Below are 12,649 nucleotides of genomic sequence, written 5' to 3'. Positions count from 1 at the left end.
AAATGTCTATTTAGGTCTTCTGCCCATTTTTGGATTGGGTTGTTTGTTTTTTTGTTATTGAGCTGCATGAGCTGCCTGTAAATTTTGGAGATTAATCCTTTGTCAGTTGCTTCATCTGCAAATATTTTCTTCCATTCTGAGGGTTGTCTTTTGGTCTTGATTACGGTTTCCTTTGCTGTGCAAAAGCTTTGAAGTTTCATTAGGTCCCATTTGTTTATTTTTGTTTTTATTTCCATTACTCTAGGAGGTGGGTCAGAAAAGATCTTGCTGTGATTTATGTCATAGAGTGTTCTGCCTATGTTTTCCTCTAAGAGTTTGATAGTTTCTGGCCTTACATTTAAGTCTTTAATCCATTTTGAGCTTATTTTTGTGTATGGTGTTAGGGAGTGATCTAATCTCATACTTTTACATGTACCTGTCCAGTTTTCCCAGCACCATTTAATGAAGAGGCTGTCCTTTCTCCACTATACATTCCTGCCACCTTTATCAAAGATAAGGTGTCCATATGTGCGTGGGTTTATTTCTGGGCTTTCTATCCTGTTCCACTGATCTATCTTTCTGTTTTTGTGCCAGTACCATACTGTCTTGATTACTGTAGCTTTGTAGTATAGTCTGAAGTCAGGGAGCCTGATTCCTCCAGCTCTTTTTTTCGTTCTCAAGATTGCTTTGGCTATTCGGGGTCTTTTGTGTTTCCATACAAATTGCAAAATTTTTTGTTCTAGTTCTGTGAAAAATGCCAGTGGTAGTTTGATAGGGATTGCATTGAATCTGTAGATTGCTTTGGGTAGTAGAGTCATTTTCACAATGTTGATTCTTCCCATTCAAGAACATGGTATATCTCTCCATCTATTTGTATCATCTTTAATTTCTTTCATCAGTGTCTTATAATCTTCTGCATACAGGTCTTTTGTCTCCTTAGGTAGGTTTATTCCTAGATATTTTATTCTTTTTGTTGCAGTGGTAAATGGGAGTGTTTTCTTGATTTCACTTTCAGATTTTTCATCATTAGTATATAGGAATGCCAGAGATTTCTGTGCATTAACTTTGTATCCTGCTAGTTTACCAAATTCATTGATTAGCTCTAGTAGTTTTCTGGTAGCATCTTTAGGATTCTCTATGTATAGTATCATGTCATCTGCAAACAGTGACAGCTTTACTTCTTCTTTTCCGATTTGGATTCTTTTTATTTCCTTTTCTTCTCTGATTGCTGTGGCTAAAACTTCCAAAACTATGTTGAATAAGAGTGGTGAGAGTGGGCAACCTTGTCTTGTTCCGGATCTTAGTGGAAATGCTTTCAGTTTTTCACCATTGAGGATGATGTTTGCTGTGGGCTTGTCATATATGGCCTTTATTATGTTGAGGTAAGTTCCCTCTATGCCTACTTTCTGGAGGGTTTTTATCATAAATGGGTGTTGAATTTTGTTGAAAGCTTTCTCTGCATCTATTGAGATGATCATATGGTTTTTGTCCTTCAATTTGTTAATATGGTTTATCACATTGATAGATTTGCTTATATTGAAGAATCCTTGCATTCCTGGAATAAACCCCACTTGATCATGGTGTATGATCCTTTTAATGTGCTGTTGGATTCTGTTTGCTAGTATTTTGGTGAGGATTTTTGCATCTATGTTCATCAGTGATATTGGCCTGTAATTTTCTTTCTTTGTCACATCCTTGTCTGGTTTTGGTATCAAGGTGATGGTGGCCTCGTAGAAGGAATTTGGGAGTGTTCTTCCCTATGCTATATTTTGGAAGAGTTTGAGAAGGACAGGTGTTATCTCTTCTCTAAACGTTTGATAGAATTCACCTGTGAAGCCATCTGGTCCTGGGCTTTTGTTCCTTGGAAGATTTTTAATCACAGTTTCAATTTCAGTGCTTGTGATTGGTCTGTTCATATTTTCTAGTTCTTCCTGATTCAGTCTTGGCAGGTTGTGCATTTCTAAGAATTTGTCCATTTCTTCCAGATTGTCCATTTTATTGGCATAGAGTTGCTTGTAGTAATCTCTCACGATTTTTTTTATTTCTGCAGTGTCAGTTGTTACTTCTCCTTTCTCATTTCTAATTCTATTCATTTGAGTCTTCTCCCTTTTTTTCTTGATGAGTCTGGCTAGCGGTTTATCTATTTTGTTTATCTTCTCAAAGAACCAGCTTTTAGTTTTATTGATCTTTGCTATCGTTTCCTTCATTTCTTTTTCATTTATTTCTGATCTGATTTTTATGATTTCTTTCCTTCTGCTAGCTTTGGGGTTTTTTTGTTCTTCTTTCTCTAATTGCTTGAGGTGCAAGGTTAGGTTGTTAATTCGAGATGTTTCCTGCTTCTTAAGATGGGCTTTTATTGCTATAAACTTCCCCTTAGAACTGCTTTTGCTGCATCCCATAGGTTTTGGGTCGTTGTGTCTCCACTGTCATTTGTTTCTAGGTATTTTTTTATTTCCTCTTTGATTTCTTCAGTGATCACTTCATTATTAAGTAGTGTATTGTTTAGCCTCCATGTGTTTGTATATTTTGCAGATCTTTTCCTGTAATTGATATCTAGTCTCATGGTGTTGTGGTCAGAAAAGATACTTGATACAATTTCAATTTTCTTAAATTAACAAGGCTTGATTTGTGACCCAAGATATGATCTATCCTGGAGAATGTTCCATGAGCACTTGAGAAAAATGTGTATTCTGTTGTTTTTGGATGGAATGTCCTATAAATATCAATTAAGTCCATCTTGTTTAATGTATCATTTAAAGCTTGTGTTTCCTTATTTATTTTCATTTTGGATGATCTGTCCATGGGTGAAAGTGGGGTGTTAAAGTCCCCTACTATGAATGTGTTACTGTCGATCTCCCCTTTTGTGGCTGTTAGTATTTGCCTTATGTATTGAGGTGCTCCTATGTTGGGTGCATAAATATTTACAATTGTTATATCTTCTTCCTGGATCGATCCCTTGATCATTATGTAGTGTCCTTCTTTGTCTCTTTTAATAGTCCTTATTTTAAAGTCTATTTTGTCTGATATGAAAATTGCTACTCCAGCTTTCTTTTGGTTTCCATTTGCATGGAATATCTTTTTCCATCCCCTTACTTTCAGTCTGTATGTGTCTCTAGGTCTGAAGTGGGTCTCTTGTAGACAGCACATATAAGGGTCTTGTTTTTGTATCCATTCAGCCAATCTGTGTCTTTTGGTGGGAGCATTTAGTCCATTTACATTTAAGGTAATTATCGATATGTATGTTCCTATTCCCATTTTCTATATTGTTTTGGGTTCGTTATTATAGGTCTTTTCCTTCTCTTGTGTTTCTTGTCTAGAGAAGTTCCTTTAGCATTTGTTGTAAAGCTGGTTTGGTGGTGATGAACTCTCTCAGCTTTTGCTTGTCTGTAAAGGTTTTAATTTCTCCATCAAATCTGAATGAGATCCTTGCTGGGTAGAGTAGTCTTGGTTGCAGGTTTTTCTCCTTCATCACTTTCAGTATGTCCTGCCACTCCCTTCTGGCTTGTAGGGTTTCTGCTGAGAGATCAGCTGTTATCCTTATGGAGATTCCCTCGTGTGTTATTTGTTGTTTTTCCTTTGCTGCTTTTAATATGCGTTCTTTGTATTTAATTTTTGACAGTTTGATTAATATGTGTCTTGGCGTGTTTCTCCTTGTATTTATCCTGTATGGGACTCTCTGTGCTTCCTGGACTTGATTAACTATTTCCTTTCCCATATTAGGGAAGTTTTCAACTATAATCTCTTCAAATATTTTCTCAGTCCCTTTCTTTTTCTCTTCTTCTTCTGGAACCCCTATAATTTGAATGTTGGTGCATTTAATGTTGTCCCAGAGGTCTCTGACACTGTCCTCAGTTCTTTTCATTCTTTTTTCTTTATTCTGCTCTGCAGTAGTTATTTCCACTACTTTATCTTCCAGGTCACTTATCCGTTCTTCTGCCTCAGTTATTCTGTTATTGATCGCATCTAGAGTACTTTTAATTTCATTTATTGCATTGTTCATCGTTGCTTGTTTCATCTTTATTTCTTCTAGGTCCTTGTTAACTGTTTCTTGCATTTTGTCCATTCTCCTTCCAAGATTTCGGATTATCCTTACTATCATTATTCTGAATTCTTTTTCAGGTAGACTGCCTATTTCCTCTTCATTTGTTAGGTGTGGTGCATTTTTATCTTGCTCCTTCATCTGCTGTGTGTTTTTCTGTCTTCTCATTTTGCTTATCTTACTGTGTTTGGGGTCTCCTTTTTGCAGGCTGCACGTTCGTAGTTCCCATTGTTTTTGATGTCTGTCTCCAGTGGCTACGGTTGTTTCAGTGGGTTGTGTAGGCTTCCTGGTGGAGGGGACTAGTGCCTGTGTTGTGGTGGATGAGGCTGGATCTTGTCTCTGTAGTGGGCAGGTTCACGTCTGGTGGTGTGTTTTGGGGTGTCTGTGGCCTTATTCTGACTTTAGGCAGCCTCTCTGCTAATGGGTGGGGTTGTGTTCCTGTTTTGCTAGTTGTTTGGCATAGGTTGTCCAGCACTGTGGCTTGCTGGTTGTTGAGTGAAGCTGGGTGCTGGTGTTAAGATGGAGGTCTCTGGGAGATTTCCACCGTTTAATGTTATGTGGAGCTGGGAGGTCTCTTGTTGACCAGTGTCCTGAAGTTGGCTCTCCTACCTCAGAGGCAGAGCCCTGACTCCTGGCTGGAGCACCAAGAGCCTTTCATCCACATGGCTCAGAATAAAAGGGAGAAAAAGTAGAGAGAATTAGTAGAAGTATGAGTAAAGAAAGAAGGAAAGGAGGAAAGGAAGGAAGGAAGAAGCAAAGAAGGAAAGAAAGGAGGGAGAGAGGGAGGGAGGGAGGAAGGAAGGAAGGAATGAGGGAAAGAAGGAAAAAAGACAGAAAGAAAGAAGATATAGTAAAAATAAAATAAAGTTTAATATAGTTATTGAATTAAAAAATATTTAGAAAAAAAAAAAAGGGATGGATAGAACCTTAGGACAAATGTTGGAAGCAAAGCTATACAGAGAAAATCTTACACAGAAGCATACACATACACCTTCACAAAAAGAGGTAAAGGGGGAAAAATCATAAATCTTGCTCTCAGAGACCACCTCCTCAATTTGGGGTGATTCGTTGTCTAAAGGAGGAAAGGAAGGAAGGAAAGAAAGAAAGAATGAATGAAGGTAAAGTATAATAAAGTTATTACAATTAAAATTAATTATTAAGAAGAAAAAAAAAAAACGTGGACAGATAGAGCCCTAGGACAAATGGTGGAAGCAAGTGTATACAGACAAGATCTCACACAGAAGCATACACGTACACATTCACAAAAGAGGAAAAGGGAGATAAATCATAGATCTTGCTCCTAAATTCCACCTCTTCAATTTGGGATCATTCCTTGTCTATTCAGGTATTCCACAGATGCAAGGTATATTAAGTTGATTGTGGAGCTTTAATCCGCTGCTTCTGCTGGGAGAGATTTCCCTTTCTCTTCTTTGTTCTCACAGCTCACAGGAGCTCAGCTTTGGATTTGGCCCTGCCTCTGCGTGTAGGTCGCTGGAGGGCGTCTGTTTTTTGCTCAGACAGGACGGGGTTAAAGGCGCCGCTGATTCGGGGTCTCCGGCTCACTCAGGCCGGGGGTGGGGCAGGAGGAAGGAGGGGCACTGCGTGCGGGGCGGGCCTGCGGCGGCAGAGGCGGCGTGACGTTGCGGCAGAGGCCGGCGTGACGTTGCACCAGCCTGAGGCCCGCCGTGCGTTCTCCCGGGGAAGTTGTCTCTGGATCCCAGGAACCTGGCAGTGGTGGGCTGCACAGGCTCCGCGGAAGAGGGGCGCGGAGAGTGACCTATGCTCGCACACAGGCCCCTTGGTGGCGGCAGCAGCAGGCTTAGCGTCTCCTGCCCGTCTCTGGGGTTCGCGCTTTTAGCCGCGGCTTGTGCCCGTCTCTGGAGTTCCTTTAAGCAGTGCTCTTAAACCCCTCTCCTCGCGCACCAGGAAACAAAGAGGGAAGAAAAAGTCTCTTGCCTCTTCGGCAGGTGCAGGCTTTTCCCGGAACTCCCTCCCGGCTAGTCGTGGTGCACTAACCCCTTCAGGCTATGTTCAAGCCGCCAACCCCAGTCCTCTCCCTGCGCTCCGTCCAAAACCGAAACCTGAGCCTCAGCTCGCAGCCCCTCCCGCCCTGGCGGGCGAGCAGACAAGCCTCTCGGGCTGGTGAGTGCCGGTCGGCACTGATCCTCTGTGCGGGAATCTCCCTGCTTTGACCTCTGCACCCATCGTTATGCACCACTCCACCACTCCGCGGTCCCGAAACTCCCCCGTCCGCCCCCGGCAGTCTCCGCCCGCGGAGGGGCTTCCTAGTGTGTGGAAACTTTTCCTCCTTCACAGCTCCCTCCCCCTGGTGCAGGTGCCGTCCTTATTCTTTTGTCTCTGTTTTTTCTTTTTTTCTTTTGCCCTACCCAGGTACGTGGGGAGTTTCTTGCCTTTTGCGAGGTCTGAGGTCTTCTGCCAGCCTTCAGTAGGTGTTCTGTAGGAGTTGTTCCACGTGTAGATTTATTTCTGGTGTATCCGTGGGGAGGAAGGCGATCTCCACGTCTTACTCTTCCACCATCTTCCCTTGTTCTTTCTTTATTTTATATCTTTGAGAGGCTGAATGCTGCAGTCTGTATTTCCTCGGCTAATTTACCCTAGTTTCAAGTTGAATTCCCAAAGGGAGTTGACTCTTTTCCAGCTTTATTTAGGCAATTGAATTCCCAGAGGGAGTTGCTATTTCAGGAAGCATCTCTATGTGTGGTTGTGGCTTCTCTGAGATTCCAGATGCTTCTGGTATCAGAGTTCTAGCTCCTGCTGGACAGCAGAGCTTCTTTATTCTTTATTCAGAGCCACTATCTGATCCTGCTGTCTCTTAACCCTAGATTGCATCACTAATTGACTTATCAGTAGTTTTGTTATCTGATTAACCAGTTAGTTGAAGTAATTCCTAATCTTGTAGATTAGGTCTGCTAGTAATGAATTCTCTCAGTTTTTATTTGTATAAGAAGTTTTGGTTTCTCTCTTCATTTATGAAATGTATTTTTGCTGAGTGTAGAATTCTGGGTAGATAATTGTTGTCGCTGTTTTTCTCAGCACTTTAAAGATGTCACTATTGTCTTTAGCCTGCATGTTTTCCTATGAGATGCTGTTTATAATCTTATCTTTTATACTGTGAACATGTTTATTTTTTCTTTTTTCTTCTAGCTGTCTTCAAAATTTTTCCTTATCTTTGTCTTTTTTTTTTATTTTATTGGAGTATAGTTGATTTACAGTGTTGTGTTAGTTTCAGTGTACAGCAAAGTGATTCAGTTATACATATACATATATTCATTATTTTCCAGATTCTTTTCACATATAGGTTATTACAGAATATTGAGTTTTTTCCAGCAGTTTAACTTTCATTTTGCTTTTGTTATTTATCCTTCTCAGTGCTCTCAGAGATTTTTGGGCTTGTGGTTTCGTATTTGTCATTAATTTTTGAAAGTCTCAAGTACTTTTTCTTCAATCTCTACGTCTTTTCTCGTCCTTCTGAGATTCTAATTATACATGTTTTACAACATTTAATATTGTGCCACTGATCTTAGATGTTCTGTATATTTTACTTCACTATTTATTCTCTTTTTATTTCATTTTGTCTATTTTATGTTTACCTATTATTGTGTTCCCTAGTTCTATTATCATTTATGCCAAGCATTTGATGGAAGCATTGAAAACCATTTTTACTAAGTTTTTTTTTTCCTAACTTTCAATTAACATTAACATTCCTAATTGATTCTTACATTGAGTCCATAAATTTGCTGAGATTACCCATTCCGTCTTATATGCTCCCACTTTTCCATTAAAACTTTCACATACTAATCATGGTTATTTAAAATTCCTTATCACATAATTCCAACATTTGTGTCATCTCTTATTTTCATTCTGATTATTGCCTTGTGTCTTGGAAGTGTGTTGTTTCTTTTCTTTCCATGTATTTTGCAATATTTTATTGAAAGATAGACAACTCATGTAAGTAAGCAGAAATGGAGGTAGATAATTTTAAATGTCTGGAAACAGGTAAATCTTTCCCTTTTGCTAAGCCTTAAGTGAAGAGTTATGAGTTATTCTAGTTACGATTTGAGCTAAGACTGACTCTTTTTTTTTGCTTAGATAACCCTCAATGCTTTAAAGTCTTCAAATGCTTGTGATTATCTTGTTTCACACAGCCCTGCCATTCTGTATGTGGCCTTCACCAACTCACCAACTAGTGAACTATTCTAGATGAACTCTTTTATATCTAGTTGTATCCTGTAAGTAAGTGCAGGCTCATGGCTCCTAAGCAACACCCTTCCACACCTCCAGTCACCTCTCTTCCCTTAGAATTTGGGCCAAGTTAAGGCCATGTGACCTCAATTCTTTGATATACTCAATAGATCATAAAGTTGATGTTAGTCTTGTTATGTTTTGCTTAAGTAGCAACCCTATTTCCTGGCCTCTGCAACTTAGAACAGGAGTCAGAAGTCCAGTGATTTATGTTCAATCCATTAGATACCTTTATTAGGGCTCCTATTGACTAAACATCACAAATTATACTAGTCCTTGAGTATACAGAGTTTTTCCAAAGAAGGTATAGACCTTGTCCTCAAAAAGATTTCATCCTTTGGAGGTATCATACTCACATACACATAAACATACTATTTCTGTGGTGAAGCCACCTTAGGAACCAATAGTGCCATAACAAGGGTGTGGACATCACTATCACGGGGTCTCTTTTGCCAAACTTAGGGGAATAGATAAAAAGGGTAATCTGGGTCACCAGATAAGATTATGCAGTAATCTCGGAAGGAAGGAAGATGGCAATTAACTATCAGAGGATATTCTTGGAAAAACATAAATATTAACAATTATATTTTCTCTACTCTTCTAAATGATTCTCAAGTTTTGTACAACAGAGCAAGTCTCACCCACTTCACTAGACTTGTTAGAGTATACCAGCCCTCACTATGTCCCCCATTAAAATGTTAATAGCATTTAATGTTTGTATCACCCAATTTAGTATTTAAATATATTCTAAATTGTAGTGTTTATTTTTACGCATCTTTTTCACACTGAAATAAATTATAATGTTCAAAAAAGATAAAGGCACGTTACACTTCTTTTTTATGTAGTGAGTCTCTGGTCATGAGAAGAGCTTGGACTTTATGATCAAATAGAGGAGGATTTGAATCTTGGTCTTATTTCTTTTTACCTTCATTACCTTGACCAATTTATTTATGCTTAATAAGGCTTGTATTCTTCAACTACAAAGTGACTTGCTCTAATCGTGCTGAATAAAAACACCTGAAAGAATTGGTAAGGAAAATTCTGGTCCCATATGAAAACTACAGCCAAATTTGGTTTATACATCCACAAATCCCTTTTTCAAACAACAGCATCATATAAATATTACCTCAGTGAAGTTGAAGCACACTGAAAGTTTTAGAGTGAGAATATTCTACATAAATGTATTATATTTTACCGGCAATTTATAAAGAAAAAATCTTTAGTTCATTCAGTTGATAATTGCTCCCTTTGATGATGCACATTTACACATAGAAAATTCATTTTTGCTTTAGTACCCATAATTTGGACCTAATCCAGAAAAACTATCTTTACTGAAAAATTTTGAGCTGATGCTTTCTTAAATGGCTATAGTTGAGGTAGCCATTGAACAGAAATAAGAACATTTTCCTTATACATATTCTAATGCATATCTTAAATCCTCAAATTTCCAAAAATACTTAACCAATTTTCTTCAAATATAGTATAATTTATCTTACCTTAGTAAAAACTGCACTCTTGCCAATTTTGGAGCTCTATAGCTTCAGCTTCAGCTTCAGCTTTTGTTTTTGTTTTTTAATTATACCAAAGGAAAAAAAAAAGAGTTGAAGTATTTTTCTTCTAAATGGACAAAGTTTTCCTATTACTTATTACTCAAAATCGTATGAATGGATTTAAAAATACCACAAGTATATTTTTGTAAGAAATAAGGGGCTTTGAGCACAGACCAAATTCTACCCACCAGGAATAATGAGGATAAAATTTATAAAGTACTGTGAAGGAATTAAATTTGCAATGAAATCCTTAGTCTAACTACTGCATTCATGATTTTAATTGTATTATTTTTAATCTTGCATTCAACATCAATGTTTAAAAACGGATGCCTTCTTCCCTATCCCTCCTGTTCAAATTTAAAAACAATGTTTTAGCACTATTTTAGGTATCTTTTAAGCAGAGCTCCTCCTGGTCTACCCAAACTTATCTCCCATGGAGCCTATGCACACTGCACTCTAGCTACGTTTTCTGCCTCACTTTCCACCACTTTTGCCATTCTATTCTTATTTTCATGCCTTTCTTTATACTATGCTCTTTGCATAAAGCATGTTCTTCTCTACCTGTCCAAGTGCAACTCATCCAGTAACTGTTGCCAATTTGCAATGAACCCTTCTTAAATCATTTTAGCTTGCAGAAACTTTTTTTCCTTACAGAAAAGAAATCTCTCTCTCTCTCTCTCAGAAAAATCCATTCATTGTAATAGAATGAATAAGAAAGGATAATTTCAATTCCTAGAAATTTTGCTATTTGTTTAGAACTAGTACTTTGGATAAGTCATTTGACTTCTTTGGAACTAGTTTGGAATTAATAATAGTATTTGTAATGGAACTGATAATAATATATTTTATGACTTTTCTGTAGATTTAGTGGTAAACTAAGGGACCTTATTTTGGGTATTATAAAATGCTACACAAACTCAAAGATATATCAGATCTAATATTTACTTAAGCATTTTATATATTGCAACTTAGTTCCTCAAAGAACCTCACATTCTGAGCTTCACCATGCAAATTTTTATATGAAGGGGTTAGACTAGATAAGTATCTGCCAATAAATGTCCAATTGTTCAGTAGAAATTTTCTCTGAAAGTTAAGAATTCTCTAGTCAAATGATTTTGACAAACACTGCTTAAAGTATCTATATTGTGGTATTTCTCGGGGGGCATTAAATGTTAAAATCATAAGATAAAGAAAAATATTTAACTTTGTTTAAATTGATAGTTTAAAAAATGTACATTTATATATGTTTTAAAATATGCAAATATTTTGGCCTAAAATATGTTAATATATATGTACAATAATTCAGTAGATGTTAAAATAAATGATCTTTAAGTCCATTTTTAGAACTAGTATTTGAAATATCTACAATTCTTTTTCAGTTATTTCTCTTTAGTTTCTGGTAGAATTTTAAAAATATATAATACTCAGTAAATTATTTAGTACTCAATAAATGACATAACATTTACTAATATGGGTTAACATATTATTATAGAAATTCTGAGAGACACACAGAAGAAGTTTAAACCTAATCAAAGATATTTTTGACAGAGTTTCACTAGCTACTCAAAAGAGTGAGTGGGGACAAGGAAAAAACTGGAGAGAGCCTACCATCACAGTGCAGATATGGAAGAGGAAATAGTGTGATGGTGTGGGGAAAGGCACAAATGCCTGCTCCTCTTGTGCAGAGTTACAAGAAATAATTTGGCTAACTGTGATGAGGAGCAGCCGAAATGCAAGAAAATCCTAAATCTGAAGCCAGGCATTCATGGACTACCCAAAACTAAAGTTAAGAAAAATAACTTAGAAATAATAGGAACCTCTTCTGCCTTTTTACTTCAAACCTAGCAAGTACCTAATAATGAGCAACAGTGGTGTAAATCTGAAGGAGAGGAAAAACCATGGAGAGAGAACCCTCTGTGAGGCAAACATATAAGAATGGCTCAAAGCTGAGGGTGGAACAAACTTTTATATCAAGAAAAACCCTTCAGCATATTATAATTACATGGAATCATTAGAGAAATCTGAACCCTCTGGTACACTGAAGATACCCAGACAAGCAACAAAGCTCAAATCCATCTAAACTCCTGATTAGATTGATTTGATCCCACTCTAAATGTCTTAAGAGAGGTGTTTTTATTGTCAGACATAAACAATATTTATGTCAGTCTCTCTTAGTCTACAAAGGATATCCAATAAAATTACAAACACACATACACTCACAAACATCTTTGATTTTGTTTGTTCTTTAAACTTACAAGAACTTTTCAAGATTTTCTTTGGTTCCAATTTTCTGAAATTTCACACTCTTATGAATAGTCATGAGTATGTCAAAACTCAATGGCTTTGATTCATGTGGAGATACTTTATGTGCTACTTTAGTTATAAAGCAATATCTTGAATTTGTTCTTATATGGTACCCATCTTTTTCACTATGTCTTTTGTCCTGTTAATTATATTTATTTTAAAATCTCTCTCACTGGTGGTTCCAACTTCTTCGTCATCTCTGAATCTGATTCTGTTAATTATTTTGTCTCTTGACAAAAGACCCCCATCCTACTCGTGTGTGTGTGTGTGTGTGTGTGTGTGTGTGTGTAGGGATCTGAATTTTGAAACTGTAATATTTTGCCATTTTCTGATCTTTACTTGTTTTCAGAAAAGATGACTCCTAGAAAATAAAATGTATTGAATCTGACAATATATGATTGAAACGTCTTAGGGTTTTGAGAGGAGTGAAAAAGAAAAATAGTTTGGTAAAAAGCAATAAATTGCAAAAAGAATAATGTCTTCAAATCTAGGCCTCAAAGTACATGAGAATATG

This window comes from Phocoena phocoena, chromosome 8 (assembly GCF_963924675.1).
Source record: "Phocoena phocoena chromosome 8, mPhoPho1.1, whole genome shotgun sequence".
Lineage (NCBI taxonomy): Eukaryota > Metazoa > Chordata > Mammalia > Artiodactyla > Phocoenidae > Phocoena > Phocoena phocoena.
Note: the sequence above shows the minus strand (reverse complement) of the source record.